Source organism: Psittacula echo (genome assembly GCF_963264785.1).
Source record: "Psittacula echo genome assembly, chromosome: 17".
Lineage (NCBI taxonomy): Eukaryota > Metazoa > Chordata > Aves > Psittaciformes > Psittacidae > Psittacula > Psittacula echo.
Genome location: NC_137753.1, coordinates 1167537 through 1190336, shown reverse-complemented (window position 1 = coordinate 1190336; position 22800 = coordinate 1167537).

The window sequence follows — 22800 nt, the reverse complement described above, 5'->3', positions numbered from 1 at the left end:
CTCGCTCTCTGTACAGAAAACCAGTTCTCTCCTTTTGTCCTCAGTAAATGCCTATTCCATGGTTTTGCATGTTTTAAATATTCACGCATACGAAAGAAGCTGTAAAAACATTGCAGGGCTTATTTATTATTTAGTGTACACACTTCTCCCTGCAGAACACCAAAATAAAAAACATTTTAGTCCTTTTTTTTTTTCATTTCCTTTGTATTTGATTTCCATTACTCTGCTCGTTAAAGTTTAAAAACTGCTTTGTTTCCTGACAGTTGGGATTTATGTATCTTCTTGTCAGGCAATACAAGTGTACCTGTGGACATGATGGCAGAGGTGGGGGTGAGATGCTGTGGCACCTTCTGGCTTGTCATCTAAGGGTCCTGTGTGCAACACAAAGCTGGAGCCACATGCATGAGGTGCTCCGAGCATTCAGGTAAGAGTACAGACACCAGAGTTTAAAAGAGCCCCGAGTTCAGATACGAAGCCTACAGCTATTAGATAAACAGAAGGACACTTTACTGCCAACAATAAAATCTCTGGAGTAAATATTGCCACACGTCAGTCTTTCCACCAGAGTCACCTGATTCCCTGGTTTTAAGGCCAGCTCACAAAGATGACTCAGGATAACTCTTGAACAGTGCAAACCAAAGAACGTCGCACAGTCATTTCCCCATCAAATCCTAACAACTGTCTGGGCTCTGGCATCTCTTCTGGAATGAGATATCCAAAGGCTGCAAGAAATGGAGAGTTCACCATGTCCCTCTTGGGGATTCCAATGTCAAACTATCTTACAATTCCAGACTGGTTTGGGTTGGAAGGGACCATCTAACCTAAATCTCCCCTATTTAAGTTTGAACCATTATCCCTTGCCCTATCGCCCTGATGAAGACTCCCTCTCCAACACCTTGTAGGCCCCCTTCAGACACTGGAAAGCTGCTTCATCCTCAGATGAGTGCACTCTACTTTCTGTTATTTTCCGAGTGCTGTAACACTCCACAAATCTCTTGTTCACTCCAGGAATTACAGACAGGCCCCGTATGCTGGAGCTGAAGCTGGGGGCAGATAGTGGGCTTAACTTTCCTGAGTGCTCACCCCTAGCAGCAACCTCATAACCCACCAATGCTCTAAGGCAAGTTGGGATGGTGCCACCACAAAGCGGTCAGAGAGAGATGTTCTCTGCATACACATACAGCAGACACAGCAATGCAGGTGACCTTGTGTCACCATCACCAGTGTGTTTCAATGCTGACCTGTGACCACCCGTGGGAGTGCGCTGTGGGCTCCAGCTCTAACGCTGCTAATGGTGCTGCCAGCAGGTACGGTCCTTCCAGCAGCTTGGGCATCCTTCCATCAGGATCTGGACTGCAACCAAGAACTCTGTTCACATAGGTCACTCAACAGACCTCACTACCAACCTGGTCTGGATTCAAGTGACTGCCCCAGTGTGAAAAGAGCTGGATCTTGTAACTGGTACCATAAAACAGTGACTAGCTTTTTAAAAAGAAGTTCATTGCTTCTGGAATCAGATGGTTTTGTGCTTGTTCCATGTGACAGGCACCAGTGATACATGGTGAAAGGCATTTCAGAAAGAAGTAGGCAATACAGCTAGGTTTTAGCATGTTTATATGCTACTTTGTAACATCGAAGCTAAACAGCACATTGTAAAGCACCTTATACATGCTACGCAAACACTACTTTATTATGTGTTGTAGAATATCATCTTCTCTTGTCAGGGAGCTGACTGGGTAACTTAAAATACACTTTATGTTGTTTTATTTTGTTTCCTCCCCAAAGAAGTGCATATCCTTTCTAAGCCTGACTTGGAGGTGTGAGTACACAGTACACAGCTTTAAATACTAAATCCTTGCCCCCACTCCCAGAAAGAAGTGAATTATTTCTCCTCCCCTTCTTGATCTAAAGGAATACTATCATGTCAGGCAACTCAGCTGTACCAACATGAAACTGATCTGAGAGAATTAACCCGAGTTCCCTCACCTCACAGTGGGCTCAATCAGGACTTCACTGACGTGAGGAATGCTGTTATTAAATGCTTTTAGCTGAGCCTGAAATGAAGGAGAAATTTCTTTATGGCCACCTCCTGTGTTCAAAGAACAACAGGCATTTTCTGGGAGATACTCCTCATTTTCTACTTTCTCATTTACCTTGAGCTATTGACTAGAGACATGTTGAGGAGTCTTCATACTAACGCTGTTCCCAAAGCATGGCAGAACATGCTACACTGTTAAATGCTAATGGCAACCACAGCAGTGACTGCCTCGGGATAGTATAATTAGAAACTTCAGCCATGCAGAGGGTTATTTAGAAGGTGGGATGTCAGGAACTCTGGGCACTGCTGCTGCCAGTGGCCTCTGGTGTGTGCCAGAGATCCAGACATCCTCCATGCTCCTCCATGCTCCCATCAAAGATGACTTCTCTCTCAACAACCTTGTAACCGAAGTACTACGCTGAAGCTGCGTAAATCAAAGCACGTAAGCAAGGGACTGTGGCCCAGATCTAGAAGCTTCCTATGCTCTGAGGTTTATTAGCTAAGAAGCATAGATGTGAGCCTGCTATTCCATTGTGAACTCAGGATTAGGAGGCAGAGTTGTTTGTAGTTCTGTGTATGTAGTGGTCAGGTCAGTAAATGCAATAATAAAAAAGTGCTTCCTCGTTCCCCATGCAAAGCATGCTAAAATTCTGCTCTGTGTGTGCATGAGTGTGTATCTGTGAGTGTGATTTGAGCATTAAATGCTATATAGCCAAACAAGTATAAGAGTAATAATGCAAGACAGAAAGAATAGAAAAACACAAAGAACTGGATTCTGGAACATTTCAGTATCCTGTTGACTCGTGAGATTGAAGCAGACAGGTACAGCCCAAAGACAGCATGATCTAAACGTGGGCCAAGCTCTAACACACAGCAGGAATGCCTAATTTTAGTCTGTCCAGTTTTGGCAATGTCACCTTTAATTGCATGGCTCATTTGAATTGTAAAACACCTTTAAAAGCTAACTAGTAAAAGGAAATAGGCCATATTTTCTAGACTAACAGTCATATTCAATTTTAACTGCAACGAAATTGGTTTTAAACAGTTAATGCACATTAGGACTTGAGTTACCAGAGAGAAAACATGGCCTGCAACCATACATGCAGATGTTTCAGCCCTTTAATTGAGGCTGCATTCACATCATTTCATGGCAGTGCTGCTGCAAACTGTTTTGTGGGATCCACGATTTACTGGTCTGGGTTCTTACCAGCTAACAAGCTGCAGACTTTGACACTGTGTGGGTTGGAGTGACCTGCATTTGGGAGTTTCACACACAGGACTCCACGATGTGCTGGTCAATGTGAGAAGCAGAAGTGCCAGGACAAGGACACCGATGCCTCTGAGTGAGGCTGGGTGTCCACGGCACAGGGGATAGGAAATGGCCATGTTGTAGTGAGTAGCTTCATTTACAAGTCTAATTGTCCAAAGAGTTTGGACACTAAGTAGAATCTATTTAGGAAGTAGGCTGTTGTGCCAGTGTAGGGTTTGAGAATAACGCAAAGCTCTTCTAGCAGAAGAGAAGATTTTCTCAAAGCCTGGCCTGAAGCCAACAAGGCCATCAGCTCCAGCGAGGCAGGATTTTATCCCACATTGAGCACATGGAGCAATGATCAAAATTGGGGATTTTGTGAATGAAACCCAAGTAAGCAGCTGGTGGAATCACTGAATACGCATGAGAAGACACTCATAGCAAAGTGCTCACGGTCGGCAGAGGAAGGAAACATATTGGGAAGTGCATTTAAATAATCCTCACACTGGTGAAATAATTAGCCACCATCCTGGAAGCACAGGCGTGAGGACTGGGCTACTTTGTTAGGAGTTCTAGTCTTGATTAGCCACAGCCCAATTCAGAGCCAGCTTCCTCAAGCACCCCCTGGTTCTGCACTAGAAGGGCTACAATCGGAGAGCTGCAATTGCAGGGAAAGTGCTGTACGGCTTTTGCAAGAGCAAAATCCTGCTGAGCCAGTGATGGAGGTGAATATTTAAGGACTTTGCCACTAGCATAACCTGCGCTGCCACCTGAAACACACTTGACAAAGAGCGCTTTTTTGTTGCTGCTGATTGTGCTGCACACATAAACTAGGGAATCTTCCTGGAGAAATGGCTCTCTGCCTCCCTCTAGAGAGATTTGTGGGGTAGGCACAAGCGTGAAACTCCTTTTTCTGCTTTTGTCAGCCTGAAGTTAACAGCTTTTAACTTGCTCTTTAGCTCTTCCTAAAACATTTCTGAACTACACACACCACCAGGGCCGACAACCCCTCAGCTGAGCCCCTCCATCGAGTCTGTGCTGTGGAGCCCACATGCAGCACAAGAAGGGCCCTTGCCATGACCCTACACACAAACTTTGTGCCTGCAGAATGCCCAGCACAGCCAAATCACAGAATCATAGCAAATCACAGAATCCCAGCCCGGTTTGTGTTGGAAGGGACCTTAAAGCTCACCCAGCTCCAACCCCCTGCCATGGGCAGGGACACCTTCCACTAGAGCAGCTTGCTCCAAGCCCTGTCCAACCTGGCCTTGAACACTGCCAGGGATGGGGTAATCTTTCTGGGGCATCTGAAAAGGCACTTTTATGGGCCCATTTTCTTACACAGGTACCCTGGTAGGTATCCCAGAGCCCCCTTCTGATAGCAAGTGGCAGCACTGGAATGGGCCATGGGCTCTAGCATACTCAAAATGGCTGAAGTTTGCTTTTACTGCAGAGCAGGGGCCCAGCAGAAGCCCTGTACATGTGGCTGCCTGTCTGCCCCCATGCCCACTCACTCACACCACACTCACAGGCACCAGGCAGCAAAGCAAGCGGCTCACAGAAGGAATTTGTAACCAAAACCATCACCTTATTCTCTTCAGTCCTGATTTCATAAGGTTTCTAAGGACACGTCTGAATTCAATCTCCAGAACTCTGAAACGATCCCAGGAGACCTATTTACACAGAAAAAGATTATTCAGATATCTGTATCTTACAAAAATCACATCCATCTTGAGCGTATTTCTTATTGAAAGTAATTGCTCAAATCACTTTAGTAAACACCACCTCATCTGGGGCTTTCCGAAGAATCTGTATTTTCTTTTGAGTACCCTTAATACTTGAAATCTGAAGTCTTCTTTCGAAACACAAGTCACATTTTTCCTCCATCACTTTTCCTGCATCACTTCCCTTGAGAGGTGTCCAAAATGTGATGCAAGATCTTAGGTGGACTAAATTCTGTTCTTTCCCCTTAAGCCTAACGAGTCATTAAGAAAGGCAAGTGGGAAATAGCCTGGCAATTAAAAACAGAATATGGAGGAAAAAATTAAAGTAATGCATCCTTGGACTGTAATTTAGAGAATCTATTAGTCATAAAACCTGGATGAGTTATTCTTATGACAAAACCTGTAATAAGAAGGAAAAAAATGATAAAAATAATGAACGCATTTGTATGACAGCAATTGTAACAAGTATAGGGAATGACAGAACCCTCCTTCGGAAGGATTTAGCTTCATAATTACAATCATATGGATATCTTAATGCCATTGTTTTGGTAACAGATTGTCAGTTTTGCCTTGGAAACCTTTCCACTGAAACTACTTGCATTTTATCTTTCAAAAATAAACACCTCTCTTGTCTTCTGTGAAGCAAAATCCTGGGAGCTGCGCAAAAGATTTCCATAGGAAAACCAGAGAGTGATGCCATGAGTCTGTGGTAGGTTCTGTCTGTGGATGGGGTATGCGGAGGTCTGCAAGTGTGATCTATCTATTTGGGTGGGACTGCAGAATTAAGCAGTTTCCTGTATGTGCGAAGGGCCTGGTAAGGGTGTCTCACAACAAAAGCAGGCAGATGAAAATAAACCAGTGGGGTTCACCCACCAAATGAAAATTCTCCTGTTCAGTTACAGGAGCAGCAAGGGCTGCAGGGTCAGACCTCTAAGTGCTGAGGGTACCCACCTTAGGTGTTCTGTTCCAAGCCTGCAGAGAATGGAGCCTAGCTGAGCCTGGGGAGGAGCAGGGGCTGCCCTTTGGAAGGACTTGCCATCCCTTTGTACAGTATCTGGAGTTACTTCATTTGAAGTACCGCAGGAAGCAGGAAAAGAGAGATTTGAATTAGACCCTGCAGATTGAATTTCAGAATTAGGAACTAGATCCTCCTGAAATCCCACCTGCAAACAAGCTCAAAGCACAGCCAGTTCTGGGACTGAGATTTAACCTATCACTTCTACCCAAATCACCACCCCTCCTGCACTTCCTCCCCATTTCATTTCTTTATGTATCTCCCCAGGAGACAGACTCAGTCTCTGATCCATGTTTCAATGCCGAACAGTCCCCAAAAACTGCACACAAAACCAAGCAGCAATAAAGAGAGGGACCTGCAGCAGTGGGTAGTCAATAATACATGCCGCCACCTCGCCCAGCTAAGTGACAGTGTTTCTCCATTGCATGTGTCAAGGCTCATTTCATTTCCCAAGCAGCTAGTGTCCTGACAGGCGGGTGAGTAACACTTTCATGGTACTTGATGTATTTAATGGGTGCCTATGAGCTGGTGGGAAGCTGGGGTCCTCCCAGACCCGTATGATCTCTTCCAGAAATAAACATCAGTTGGAATGGAAGGGCTCTGATAGGCACAATCTGTTAGCAGCAAATTGAACTGTCACCCTTGTATGTCATGTTCATTTGGCTGATTAAGGAGATATTAATCTACTGTCATTGTTACAGTATCTGTCATCCCAGGGAGAAAAAAAACCCAAGGATATGCAGGCAGCTTTTCTGGAGATATATATACACACAGCGAGGGAAGGCAGAGGTGTGCAGAATACAAATGAAACTCTAATCCGCTACAAGTATTGAACCAACTACAATTGATTACAGGTGCCTGCACAGAGGAAGCCGTGGGTCCTGCTTCAGGTGATGCTGAACCTGGGTTTTAGCTAGTTTTGACTACAAAAATTCTGCAAATTCTGAGCAGTCAGGCTTTGCTTCCTCAGAATGCAAACAGCTTTAGCATCTGTACAACAGGTATGATAAGCTGTTATGGTAAGGAGTTTCTGACCACATTTTGTTATTTCAGGAGGCAGTATCAAATCCCTTCATTGCTATCTTTGGTAAAGGAGTGTGGGGACACTCATTATTTTTGCTTGAAATGGTGAACAAGCTTTGCATTAAAGCCTTTTTTGTTCCTCAAATACCAGGACCTCTTTCTGAAATGCACGGCACAGAATACGTGGCAGGTAACACACACCCAGAGCAAACCTGCTACTCATTCAGCAGCACTGCAAAACCCAATCTCAGCTCATCTGCCAGACCACCTCTTCCTTTCTTCTCCCTCTTTCTGTCTTCCTTGCCTGTTTTGCTGAATTTCCCCCCCGAAGCAACTCCTACATCCTGTTCTCAACACATCTTTTCCACCATTTTACCTGAAAAGAGATCAAGAGAGCTTGGTAATGCTTTTGAAAGTAAAGGTTAGGCTGTACAAAACTTGAAGATGCCACATCTGCTATGGAATAACATTGCACTGAATGTGGTCTGAGGATTAACACAAAATGCCTCCAATTTAGGGGAATTAAGAAGAGTGTTGACTTACAGCAGCACATAGTTAATGAGGGAACATTGACTGCAGATCACCTCCGAGGAAATGATAAGGGAACAAATTCATTTCTAGCGTATACAGAAACAACTCCCACTGCCATTCACTTGCAAACCCTGGTAAATAAATCTAAACTTCTGGGCTGCTTCACATGGAGATAGCTCAGGATATCAATGTCAGTGCTGGTTAGCAGAACCCTTTAATGAGAGGCAGGCTGCCACAGCCTTTATTTAAGAGCACAGCTGCCATTAAGCAGGATTTTAATGAATATGCATACACAAAATCTTGTCTGCATAGGGGCTTACTCATTTTTGTAGTGGGAACATTAATACAACCTGAAAAGCTCAAGAATACATCATTAAACATAAGCGGCTAGTTTCACATTTTCTCAGATGGGAATGCATGCATGCTAAAGCCCTGCACCCCCCTCACTTTTGCAACAGTCCTCCTAGTTTATGTTTGAATCAATAACTATTTTAATATGGGGAGTTTAGAAAAGTTTGATTCAAATTCCTTTGACACAGTTCCATCAACATCCAGTTATAGAGCCATTCTGCATATGACTCATTAAATATTTAAAAGATTCCTATTATTGAATTAACTATTTATTGATTTATAATTTAAAAGATTTATGCTTGGCCATTAAAAAAATTCCAAGCTGACTTTCACTTAAAGAGATGTCAGGTGCCATTTGCTGCTAGTGAATGTCTAATGTACCCTTTTCACCCCTGGAGTGAAGAAAGGACAATTACTCAAAGGACCTCTGGTTCAATATTCATACTGTTTAGATGCTGAGGTCTGTGGCTGCTTTTTTCCTCCTGCGGCATTAGGTCATGCTCAGCAGCGTCTATCCATCCATCCCACAAAACCTCAGCCTCCATGGAAATGCACAGCTTGTAGTTTCTCTCCTGTTACATTTATTGATTTGCATCCCGGATGAATTTTGCAAGCCTTATGAGACTTCCTGGTTATATTCTTGCAGCAGTGATGCTCTTGCTGAAATCCTAAATGCAAAAGGATAAACACACATGGATACACACACCCACAGCGGATCCTTCTATCACTGCTCTTACAGGGCCCAAATCAAAAAGCTTTTCAGACTGGGAGCCTTATCTGTGGAAAATAATGGGTCTTTCTAACATTAAGAATGGATTTTTAAGAGCTCTGCTGAACTGGGACCACAGAAATGAAAATATACGCTGAGCACTGTAACATTAACTCCCAACTTCAAATCCAACGCTTCCCAGGCTTTGGCTTTGCTCTTTCTATAAGGAGCTGGAGGAAGAAATATTAATATATTGCCTTTATTTAGCACCTTTAATCTGAGGTTCACCCTCTGCTTTACCAACGTTAATTATTTAAATCTGGACAAGCCCCCAAGGGGTGTCTATTATTATAAAACTCCCTTTACAAGTGAGTAAACTGATGCACAGGATGGTTAAGTCACCTGCTGAAGGCCACACAAAAAGTCCACACCAGAGTCAGCTACAGCCTTCCAGAGAAGAAAAGGAGGATAGAGCAGAATAAATGCACTGTCTGCCCTCCTTGTACAAACTCATGGGATTTCCAAATACAGACAGAAATACTTCTTGGATCTAATGGAAAAAAAGGAACACAAAACATGGGAATGACTTTTTTTCTGTACACAGCGAGTAAGGGTCTGCTTCAGATAATGATCTTTCACTGTTTGTTTTACTTTTGACTTTGGGGACCTAAGTTTTAGTGATACACATTTTTCTACAAGCCATTCTTGGCTCTCTATCAAAACCACACGGAGTAATTAGCACAAGTCTGTCAGACAGAACTAGAGCAGGGTAATGTATTATACTGTAGAAATTGTTGCTCCAGTTTCCCCAATCTGTGAATTATAAATAAAGATCTCTATGACTTGAAAAGGCTGCTTGCTCTAAGTAGTAACTATTTCAAGTCTGCCACACAGCTTTCCCAGTGGTATTGCTGGAGGTTAGGGATTAACCCTAGAACAAATAATTTTTGGCACATCAGACACAAACCTGTAATAAATTGAGTTAAAATTGATATAATAAGGGAAAAAGGAAGGCATTGTGGAGCCAGAGAAAAGGAAGCTCACTCCAGTGTGATACGGTATATGTGTGTGTATATATATACACACACACATATATATGTTTGTATATATATGTGTGCCCATATATATATGTGTATATATGTATGTGTCCATCTTGTCTTTAGTCCTCATAAATGGGCACTGGAAAGCAACACCGGGACTCTGGCAAAGGTACAGAAGGTCAGCTCAAATTAGAAAGGAAAAGGTGAGGCTCAGACCAGTGAACAGCATATTTATCCATCAGCAATGAAATCTAGATCTGCTATTTCAGTTACAGTTGTTCAGATCAAGGCCTCCATACTCTGCAGGATCCCTGCTGGCCACAGACAAGGAACAGTCTTTGCTACTCACATCCCCTTGAAAGAGCCTGCAAGGAACCCACTGAATGCAGAAAAATTCAGATCGACCCTTTCCCTTCTCTGCTACAAAATGGGAATAGCGGTTCCCACTGAGAGGGTGGTTTATGGGTGTGCATCTTCTGCAAGTGGTAGGAGTTCTATATGCCCAGGATGTGACTGCAGACGATAGTGCACAACTGGCCACAGCTGTCAGATTTTTGCCACCTTGGTTTTTTTCTCCATGGATGATGGATCCCGAGCAACGCTCTCTGCTGTGGCATTTCTTTCCCAAGCAGTGGGTTCGAGCTGTTCACAGGCTTACAAGTCCTCTTCCGACCCATTCAGGGAATGATAGGCAGTGATTTATTTTAAGCACTGACATCTCCACTTGGGAAGAGGTTTGTTCTAGAGCTGCCATTCCCTGTGAAGTGCCAGGAGGGGTGCGTGGGACAGGGCCTGGCAGGGCTGGGAAGTTGTGATGCAGCTCTCAGTGGAGTTCCTCCTCACCTGGTGCTCAGCAGGATCTGAAAAAGCATGAGCAGACAGTTCTGGTATGAGTAAGGAAGAGAAGAAGATTTGCCCCTCCAGGGACAATGCTGACAGACAGGCTCTGTATCAGCTTTGTCACTTGTAATGGCCTGGAAACAGAAACGGAGTCAAACACTTGGCAGAAGTTTTTAAATGTGAATAACACACATCCCAGAGCCAGACCAGAGCTACCTGGATGCAAACCTGGATGTTTTAATCTGGATACCTCCAGTCCAAGGGACTGTACTCCCTGCTTCTGCTTTGGACACTCAGTCTGCATCAGTGCCATCGGCTATGATTTCAGACGCCCATGCAAAATTTCAGGTGCTTCTCAGAACTTCTCTGACAAACCTGAACCCATCAGGAAACGGATTCCCTCTGCTTTTCAGATGAACCTGTTGCAAATGTTCTTGACCTGCAGGCACATTATCAATGATGCTCAGGCAATCTCACTGCTGTCAATACCCCTCAGGGCTCACAATCCCCAAAGGCAAGTGCTTCCTGCTGCTCAGAGGCTTTGTTTGACCCAGGATCCAGAAGTCACTGCCAAGGTAAAGGTAAAGCTGTGAGTATATAATTTAATCTTTGGCAATATACATCACTGCAGAAAACTTTGATCTGAACACTGAACAGCCCAAAATACTTGTTCTGTTATTTATAGCCATAAATTGCCCTGATTTACAAGTTTTTTTATATTAATCCTAGATAGCCATCACAGCAGCAAATACGTGTCATGTTTCATCTTCAAATCAAATCAAACGTACATTATAAGATGCTTACTTATACACATGCAATCACATAGACTAGTCAGGAACATATGCAGGAGTAGTAACTATATTGCTTTGATATCTAAGTACCTGTGAATTACAACACTGCTATGTAAATAACATGCATACACAGAGACTGGCAGACTGGAAAGGATACATACATGAATAGGCTAATTCAAAATGAGTGGAGGTAAAATGAATTATTCACTGAAGGGTTTTTATCTGCATTATTCACAGGATGCACTGGAACACAATTACCCACTTGGTCAGTAGACCTCTGCCAGAAGTTTACTGTGTTGGACTTGCTGAAGAGACAAAAAAGGTTATTCCACAAATCGAGGTTCAACCCAGCTCTGCATTTAACAGTAACCACTGCCCACCAAGACAAACAGAACATCATTCAGTGACTGAGAAAGCAAGTTATGATGAAGAAGCTGTTGGAACAGGAAGCAGTTGATTTCCCAGGAGCCCCGTAAATCCACCTCTGATGTCCTTTCAAATTCTCTGTTATTGCTGCAAAAATTGCAAACTCCAGTAAGAGGTGAAGCAGCTGACACACTCCTTTACCAGGGAAGAACTGTGATCTGGGTCTGCCTGTGCAAACTGGTTCAATGTGCTTAGCAGATACAGCAAAAGAGAGAGACCTCCTCCTCGGGGCTTTGGATGTGCGATGCACCCCGGGATCAGTCGCAGTTCAGCATCTCCCTGCCTTCGTTTTGCCTCCCTGTTAACACTTAGCACCCTTGTGCTCTCCCACAGCATCCTTCCCCTTCAGCATCTTACTCTGGAGACTCCAAACTTTCACATGCCTGTAACGCTGAGAGCCAGGAGCATCCTGGTGAAGGGCTTGCATGGTCCTTCTATGGAGTACATTGCTCCTAAGGTCCTAGCGACAGCATGCATCAGTCTCTGGGAGCAGGCAGCCATCCAGCCAAGAGAGCTCTCATACCACAGCATTTATTTCATTTTATTCTGTTTATTTTAAGTTGACTAATTTATACTAAATTAGGGCTGATGCTGTTCTGGGTATTCTGCCAAGTTTTAAATGGAGCCACCCAAGCAGAGGAGGCCAGGTACCATCTCAGAGAGAGGTGCCAGCTTCTGTGAGCTTCAGAGCAGGTAGAGGCAGATCCACAAACAGGACATAAGAGCAGGTAGAGTTAGTTACTTGTTTAAACATCTCCTGATTCTCCACACGTGTCGTGACCCAAAACTGGAGCCACTGCAGCTGTCAGCAGCACAGTAGCCCATCAAAACGCTCAAGAAAATATGATTTTCACAATTCAGATCCACATTCCCCCAGTGTAGGGAATCTGGGATCAATTTTCAGCTCGGTTACAGACGCAGCACCTTTCTGCAGAGGAGCTGCTCCCCTTGTGACAGTTGAGCACTCACTGATGATGTGTGCACAGCTTGCTTTGCTGGCCACGTAACCTATTTAGGCTGCAAGGTAACACCACGGCAACTATTCTCCACAGTAAGGATCTCTTGACATAAATGCCTCACCATGACATTAAAAATGACAGTGTTGAGAAACCGATAACCAGCATGTGATTCTTGAAGAGCCTCAGAGAGTGGAGGTTACAGTGTCCACACATGGACTTCGTTTGCTATCGTGCTGAGACCCTAATTTTTCAGTATCAAAAACTGCCTTTACTTCATGTGTGTTGAAGCATTATTAATTTTTGACTGCACTCTATTTTTTCACTATAGAAGAATGAAAAATAGGTTTAAACCCACAGTTGTCTCAACATCTTTGTTTCCATTCTTCCCTCCCTGTGTGTCACTTCTATATGAAATATTTCTGTGCACGCAAAAGTGCACTGTGCTGCCTTCCATAACAGCATCAGCAAGTCAAAAGCACTGCTCATCCTGGAATACACTCCCTTTCCATGCATCAGACTAAGATTCTTCCTGAGAGGATGACAAGCACCTACTGTATTTCTGTGCTGGGGAAAGAGACACTTTTCAATCCAGCTTTCAGAGCCAGTGCTTTAGCTTGAGTAAATCCAGGCAAACAAGGAAAATGCTTTTTGCCCTTTGCATGTTATTGCTGGTTGATGGAGATGCCATCAGTTCTCCGAGTTCAGTGGTCCTGGAGCAGTTGCTTCTGCCATCATGCACGGCCAGTCTCCATCGGCGATGCTGGAGTTGAGGAACACAAAACACATTTCAAGCAAGAGGTCACATTTACCAAATCCTAGCCATGCATGACTTGAGTATGTGAACAGCCATTCTTATGTTTCTTCATCAAGGAGTTTTTCTTCCTGCTTTCTCAGCTGTACAGTGTCTCTGCCTTTTTTTTTTGGCTTGAGGTCTCTGCCTAATTATCTGTAACCTTCTGTTCGAAGATCGCTGTCCTGCCCTGATAAAAACCAGTAACTTTGAAAACAAACTGGGTCTTAATTTTCCTTGACAGCCCTTCTTTAAACATGTGGGCAAAGCCCTGGCTTAATTAAATGCACATTCGTATTCCAAACAAATTAAGTACAATTAAGGACCCTGAGTTATGGGTATCTATCACTCGGCGATGTTTTTGTAAAAATTACCACATTTAGATCAAACACAGAGGACCCTTTGCTTAATTGCTTCATTAGGGCCCGATGCAATAGGCTTCATAAATACAGGGTCTGATGTCTCTTTGGGAATTGCCCAAAAGACGGCTCTTAAAGTAATTGCTTCCACATTTCTCCCTGTGCAATGTTCATGTGCTCACTGATGGAAATGGGATGGCCCTCAGACATGTAAGTGAATGTGGGTCCTGTCGTGTCTTCCAGCATCAGGATTGCTGCCCAGCTCTTGGGGAGCGGGTGGGTTTGGGCCCCTGGTTATTACCTGTGCAGTCTCTGTGAGGAGTTTGACAATCCCGACCGGATGAGGCTGTCTGCAGTGTGCTGGTAGCACAGTGCTTTTCTCATATATCACCTATAGATCCCACAGTCTGAGGTAAACAGGATGCTTTGGGATTTATTTTTCCAGAAGTTGCTTTGAAGCAATAATGAACTGGCAGAAAACACTCCATAGATATGGCTTCGATCTCTGACCAGTTTTATCCCTTTAGTTCTTACAAATGCAGCCATTAAGGCCCTTTAAAAAGAAAGCCTATTTACAGTGATTGCTTTAGCTGAACACAACCTACGCTTGATGAAATTAAACCTTCCTTCAAACACACCTAGAGTGAGGAGTCCAGTTAGATGGAGGCCAGATTTAACCCTTGCTTGGACGGATGCCATTCAGTGCAGATGGATAATGTGGATGCAGAAAGGGACCGGGGCACAGGTTTTTTCTGTGAGATCTATGAAGAGCAGCAAAAGAAGATGCAACATTCCTCCCCTTTTTGCATTTGTTTTCTGCCTTCCTTGACAGACTCGGGAGTTCTGCATTTTCACTGTGGAAGCCAAAATAAGCAGTGTGCACCCAGAAGCAACGATAATGATTGCAGCAGAGCTAAGAGGGAGTGGGAGCTACCTTGACAGAACAATGAGGAATGGCTTGTCATTCTCAAATGAAATGTTTGCAGCATTTTTATACTTTTGTTCAAATATTCCTTTTCTTTAGCCGGAAAAAAAGTGGGAAGGTTTTCCTTGCAAATACTTTCTTTTCCAGCTCCCTTTGTACCTATCCTCTTTTTTGTTTTACTTTTTCATTTGCTCTTGAAAAAAGAAAGGGAACAGAAGAATGGGAAAATGTGAAAGGGAAAAGGAAATCCATCTTCCCTAAAGAAAATGCTGCCCTGCTGCTGCAGTGATGGGAGCTCTCTCAACATCAGGATAAGGTCCATCTCCTGTATTGCCCTGCTAAAAGCAGTTTTCAAATCACACAGAACAGTGTTTCATGGCCCATTCTCCCCAGCTGTCTCAACCAGCTGATGAACTTTTAGGCTGGAGATACCCATACCCCACAAACAGAGCTCAGATACCCTTCTCCTGATGCTCCATTCAGCATCCAGAGGTTGGAAGCTCAACTGTCCAACACCACAGCACCACTGACCTCACCACAGTGTCTGATCATCAGTCCTTCAGGCCATCCCAGCCTCTGGATCTGCAGATTTATCCCGCAGATTACAGCAGGATAAAAGAACCCAGCAGTCATAAAGAATGTGCTAACAGCTCTTCTGTATAACACAAGTCAGCCTGATTTCCACAAGTTACAAAAGTCCATCAACCTCCAGTGGCCAAAGAAACAGAGCTGCTTATTTCCTGCCTGCCTTATTCTCCAGACCAATTTTCCTCAATGCTAAAGCAAAGAAATGAACGGCAGATTGTCCAGTTCATGACTGGATGGCTGGCAACAAAAATCCTATTTCTAAACTGACCCCTGCTTTCCTGCATGGCATTCATTAATTCCACAGTCTCACATTTCTAGGAAGATGTCAGTCATGTATGTGATTTTTCTATCAGCTATTAATGCCAGATCACAAGGTGAGAAAGCAGGGGTTTTAATCTCAAGACCCTCAGGAGATGGAGCTGCATACATTTGGTGTGAGCCATGTGTCTGGAAATGTCAAGGACAAATATTTTTAAAGTAAGGAGTGTTTGTATCCATGTGTAATCTTAAGTACTACAGAAGTGATTCAAAACATGGCCCTTTCTTTTCTCCTTGTTGTGACTGTTCACACGTAGCAGGCACAGAGCTGCCACTGCCCAGGAATTAAGTTTAGATCATCTAAGGAGGCACCTATGCATTTAGGAATTTACCTATCTCTACTGAGAAACACTTTAAGGCTCTCCTAAAGGCTTTGCCCATGACAGTGTTCAGTTTTCTCTTTGTAGAAAGGGAGTTCTGCTGCAGGAACAGCAGAAGTTTTCTATCTGTCTCCAAAAATTGTTTGTTCATTCTAAAGATGAGATTAGCTCCTCATCTCTGTATTTTTTGCCATTCCTCATTAGGCTCTTTTCCCATGGGCTGCAAAATTAGGCACTGAACTTATTACAAAGACCTAATCACAGATTCCACCTTCCTAAGAAAAGCTCTTTTCCTTCCATCCTTTGCTCAATTAAATGATAAACATTGAGTCCCATTATAATTCAGGTGTCAAACAGCACATAAATATGCTACTACTGCTGGAACAGAAGTAACTAAATTGCTGAGAAATATACAGCAACTCTATTAAAATGCCATTTATGTACACATATTTCTAACAGATCATACAAAGAGCTAGCACTGTGCTTTACCTCTTCTCCTACAAGTGCCACTGAAAAATCTAACGCTGTGAAAGAGTCCCTCAAACTGTGATGTCAGAAAAGTAGAAAAAGAGACCAAATTTCTCCAAATTGTTTTGTAAATTACAGACTTGCTGGTTACCAGTTCCAGAAGTGCCACAGTTGAGGGGGAGAAAGAACCTTCTCCTAGATGAGCGCTTGCCAGTAGGTGTACTGATGCCTGCCTCAGGATGGCTGCAGTGTCAGCCTCCAGCACTACCACCCCAGGAAACTTAGTGGGAACACAAGTGAAGTGGGAGAAATAATAGTTGTGCCCAGCAACAGAACTCCCTCTGCCTCAGCAGCCCAGGGCATCATCAATAGCTGAGCATTCGCATGACACCTATTTCACACGCCATTGCCCGTTGCTGCAACCAAGGAATGTTATTTAGCTAACAAAGAGTGTTGCAAATAGTTACTCATTTGCCCTTCACATGCTGTCACCAATTTTCTTTCTATGGGCCTACTTACTTCTAATCATTCAAGTTCAAGACTAAAGGGTGTAAAAATTGTCAGCCTTCCTCCTGATGTGAACCAGGTGTGTGCATTTATGTGTCACCCTGTAAAAAGTGAGGCAAAGAAACCTCTGAGGAAGCACTGCTGGTGTGCACCCTTCCAAAATCCTTTCCTAGATAGCTGCTCCATTGCTCGAAATACAGATCTGAGTCTGATTTTAGCTTCTAACTGCCATATAACATATTATCCTACTTATTGCATACAGTTACAAACATCTTGTATCTGGAAGCAACAAGGGAGAAGGCTCCTTTATCAAGTCAATCTCAAATCCCATTATGTTCCTCTACAACAGTTTCCGTAAACATTCAGCAATTTCCAGTGTCTGAGTTGCGCAGCTGAAGAGGTGCATAAACAGGCTCCACTGAAATGTGAAGATGACTGATAATGTACTAACATTGAGACCCCTTGCTGTGATTATTACCCCCTGAGTGCTCCTTACAGAATGTGCCTCTTATCTCACACTGACAACGCTAATAGAATATGCATAGCCCTATTAGCATACAAGATAATAGCACCCTGGAGGGGACAGAGCCATAAAACTTTAAGTAGAAATCAAAACAGAAGGAGGAAGAAAAAGGGAACATTGTCACAAGCCAAAAAGAAAAAAAAAAAAAAGGGAGCCTGAGGGCAAATTTTGCTGCAGAAAACACACATAGTCATAATTCTTGTGCTAGTCACCATGCAAATGGTAATAGTCTTTAGTCCCATGAATACTATCAGTGCCATGTTTGCTGTGAAACATTAATTGAGATAATGTGCCCTTTTGGATGCAGCAGGGAGTCGTATGTCAAACTGTACCACAACAAAATTATGGCAACATCTGCAAGAAATATCCAGCAGCAATTGGGGTACCTTGCACTGGGCATGGCCAACTGGGTCTTCGTCTTTGCAGATGGAGCCTGTGGAAGAGCTGGAGCCTGCAAGGGGAGGCAAAGAGGCTGTTATTCAGAGGACATGTGTGTATACCTGTAGCTTACTACTTTTCAGCTGCTGCCCAGTTAAAAGCTTTGCAGGTTAGATGTGTTATCTCTTGACCCTACTTCAGTCACTGGATTAAACCTCAAGCAGCTCTTTGAATGCCAAAGCCTTTCTTTAGTCACGTCTGCCCACTGCATTCACATTTGTTCCATGTAACCGTCCATTGTAGCAGACCTTTCACTGCTCACCCATAGCTGGCAGACAGCCATGCATTCATATGCTTTCCATCTTACAGCAATAGCCAAAGTAAATCTTTCAGTGCTTGGCACAAGAGTGTGAATTCAATAAAAAAGGCTTCAAACAAGTTTGAGATGGCTTGTCTCTAAACAAACGAAGAACAGTGAGCTTTTTTAATGCTCATTGTGGTTCAGTTCCTGCCTACAGCTAAATCCAGATAACCCCCAGCAGCACTGACAACCCTGTCTGGTAAAATAGTCACCTGTCAAGTGGGCATGAAAATATCCACACATGGAGGCACAGAGGGGTTGGAGGGAAGTGACCTGCTCCTTACCAGGAGCTTCAACAGGGGCAATCAAAGGTCCTTGTTGTCTCCTTTGTGAGACCTGAAAGTTTGCAATATTAGTGCTGAATGCACAGGACCCCGGGGTAATCGCTCCACGGAGCGCTCTGTGCTTTTTCCTTTACAGAAAGATGGTGTCAGGAGGTAACAAGCCCCCCAGGATCCCTGTGGTGCATTTTGAAGCATCATGCAAAGTTTTCTGGGATTCCTCCTAGCATTCACTGTGGTTTCTATAGAGCTAAACTCTTTGAAAAGTGGCTTTGTGTTGCAAAGTTCTGCAGCTTGTGTGAGTATGCCTCACTTCATTTTGGTTGATGGTACTTTATGCTGACGGTTTCAGCAATTAGAACACAGTTGGAAAAGACTCTGGTAAAGAAAAACCTGCCATTCTGGCAAGGGAAAGCAGAGTGAAGATTAGAGGCATGATTCCTGAATGTACCTCCACAGGTGTCCGTGTGTGTTCATGCATGCATACGTCCTCTGCAGCTATGTTATCACAGCCAAACCAGCTCATCTCAAAAACATATAGATTTTAGAGACTGATGAAGTGCTTTGTTTAACGTTGTTCTGCAGTTGACACAAAGTCTGGACTAATTTCTCCTTTCTTCCTGGAAAGATAACAAAATACCAGTATATGTGGTGTAGGAACCAATGATACCTCACATGAATCACAGATGTACAATTCTCCTAGGTTATTTCCATCTTAATTTTTCAGATTCTGAGTAGTCTCAGAAATTAAGTGAGGAAATGCTAGTCCCACGGAAAGGCATCCCAGCCTTGGCTAAGTCTAGTGAAATGCTTGGGTGCCTACACCCCATAAACTGCTCTTCGTGAACAACTTCTAAACCTGGGTCCAAATGGGACCAACTCCAGGACACAGCATGATGGTTCCCATCATTCAAGCACAGTTGGGAACCCTCACTGAATGTTGGCCAATTCTTGGGGTATGTAGGGGAAATATTTCATGCACTGCATGATTAGCAGTTACCTGGGGTAAACTGCTTTCTTTTCTGCTGAAAAATAAAAATATTAAAGATGCTAAAAATTTGGCAAAAAACTTCATGTTAAACAATGAGAATAACATTTATGCACTTCAGATGGAAATAAGTTACCTCCATTGCAGCTTCTATCTGTAACTTTTTGCTGTATCTCCTTTCACCTCTCTTCAGTGAGGCCCAGCCCCTGTGTTTGCATCTCGCTGTGCTTACTGAATCCCGCCTCAGTTCAGCAGGGCACCGAAACACAGGCTTCTTTCTGAAAGTTCAGCCTGCAGATGTGACGATTTTGCCTGTGGACCTGCCCTGGCTAGAACAGCAGACAACAGCAGAGCAAATGTTAGTTGCATATTCCTTACATATTCATCTAGAGAAATAGAGGTGCTCCAACACAGCAATGCTGTGGATATGAGAGAGAAATGCAGAGCATGAGTGCGCTTCAGAAGACAAATGGGGAGAGAAAGGATCATCAGCCAGCTCATTTCATTAATTATTCTGGAATAAATACATACCTATTTTTCCTGTACTAAGGCATAACTTTTATTTAGCAGACATTATCTCTTAGCAGCCCAGGACACAGCACAGTAATGCAGTGCAATCTGGATGCTGTTATGTATTTATTAAGTTGTATCAGGGCCCATTTAGTAGCAGCTCTGCAGTTTATCACGTAAATATCGAATGCCAAATACAAAAGAAAAGAAAATAGCAACATAAAAAATTTATCTTTGGGGGGAGGAGAAGGAGAAAGGGAGAGAGAATGGTGCTGATAATGTGATTGTGCCTTCAGCAATAGTGGCTAATATCCTTTTGCAAGGGGCACGGTGTAAAAATATTCCCGAGCTGGGGGAGGAGGAGTGAAGAGAAGGGAGCCGAGCTGCTGTTTGTTTGGTTTAAAGTGTATTCTGGTTGCAGGCTAGGTCAGCGGGTGGCCAGACTGAGAAAATGAGTCCCCCGGGCTGTAATAATTGTAACTGTCAGGGAAAAAAAGTCAAGGTCTTAGATAGCAGTGGTCTGCTCTGACTTCTGACCATGGAGAAATATATATGAAAACTATCGCCTGAGGCACTATGGGAAGAAACCAAGAGGTTTTAACTCGTGGTGGCTTGTGCTTATGAATTGGAAAACTCATTTTGCACCTTGGTGGTTTGTATCTTTATGACTATTTTCATTTGCAGTATAAATGAAGCTAGAGCTATTAATTTTCCTTATGCCCAAATCTGTGATGCAATGAACACCTATTTCTAGACCAGCTTTGCATTTCTGAGTCACGGACAGCATGAAGGCTTGTAACTGATCTTTTAACAGTGGATATTCACAAGGAGAGTCTGAATTTGATTCTCTCTTGCAGCACACTCATTACTTACCTGAGTGATCCACAGACGCTTGAATGGATTAATCCTGAATGATACACAGGTAACTTACACTAACTTCACCAGAAATATTCCTATAATAAAGGCAGCACAGGAGAGAAGAAAGAGAAGAATTTAAACCACACAAGATCAAACCTTGTGTACGGAGGGGGGAGAGAATCCATAATTCTAGTTTCTTCTTCTATATTATTATACAGCCATGGACTAGCTAGCTAACTGGTCAGGCTTTTTGTGAAACAATCTGCCCCTTTATTTAAGGAAGTATGGGGCTCTAATGAAGATTTGCGATCAAACCTGAGCCCTAACTGCATTAGCCCTAACTCTGTATCATCCACAGGGCACGTGCAGGAAAAACACAGACAAAAGCCAATACTGGACAAAAGCAGCCCGTTGGGCAGGTATATGCTCAGAGCAGAGGGTCATTTCTGAGAAGCATTTTTGCCTACACATCTCCTCAGCGTTCCTCAATGTATTTCTTACACACCACAGAGGAAAGACAACTGTCCAAAGTTCTTGGTTTTTTCACTGTACAATTCTTTGTTCAGTAATTCCAGCTCCTCTGATAGCCTTCTAATACAAATTAATTAGAAAATATAATTCTTTTATTATGAATTAATAAGTGAAATTGGAAATATTTATATACCCGGGGGACCCAAACAAACTATGTAAACACCAAACAGCAGTCAATCCCAGTGTAAGAGTGGCAATAGCATGCAAGGTTTTGCTGGAAAAAGAGGATAATTATTGCTGGAATGTGATTTACTTGTTGAAAGTCACTGTAATAGTCAGCTGGGTAACTTTTATGGGCCCCATCTGTACTTTACTCACCTTCCTTACAGCCTGTGTGTGTCTTGTGAAGAAAGTACAGCACACATAATGGAGAAAGAGAGCGCAGTAATGTTAGTAGTAAGGAACAAAGTCCAGTGGAGCAAACATACATACATATGAAGAAAGAATATAACAACGGTACTCGTGTGCTTCGGTGTTACATAAATAGCTCCCCTGCTTTGTCTGCCGTAGCCCCGGATCTCAGTAATTCACATTTCATTGTTCAATGCATTTTACAGAGAGGTAGCAGAAATAAGAGATATGGCTTGTGAAAAGAGGGACACTAATTTAGGACCCTCTTTAAAGCTCCTTTCCCCTGTAACAAGGCAGTGCTAAGAAGACCATGGCAGAAACAAAGACTCAAACGTCAAAAAGCCCCCACCAGCTCCTCTGGCCTGACCAGAGTACCAGAGCCCAGACACACGCCCCTCCTCACCCTGCACTAAACCTGGGAAGCTGTGCTTGGGAAAAGTACATTTTCCAAAATGGCATCCTCAGTTTAAAGATTTCAGGTACACAGAACCTATCACTCCCATTGGACAGCTGCTCCAGCAGCTAAGGGCTTCCAGTGATGGTAATCATTTACCTTGGACTTTTCTTCTCACCATATCTTTCTTTCTGCTAATGTGAGGACTTCCTCGGGACTTTGTTTCCCTACCTGTGGAGATAGTGGTACATAGTTACCATATTGCCCCTAGATCTTCATTTTAGCTATAAATATTGATTCTGTGTGAGCCCATTCCTAGTCCTGGAATGATGAATGTGGTCACAGAGTAAGCAAAATACACTAGAGCAATTGAAACACCTGACACACCTAAAGCTTCCTGCTTTGAAGATAGGAGCAGGAAGCCAGAGGGGAAGTCTTGGCTCCTAAAGGACTTCCATGATTTTGAGCCTTGCTGAAACTTCACTTACTGATGAGCTCACCTTGAAGACAGGCACAGGAATTCATGGGGGTGCCCTCTTCCGAGCTTTCCAGAAGTGCTGTCTGGCTGCATCCTTACATCTGCAGGAAGGAGACAAAGGTCCAGCAGCACTACCCGTGCCTTGGCCTCTCTTCTGTTTATGCTTGGGTGAGGCA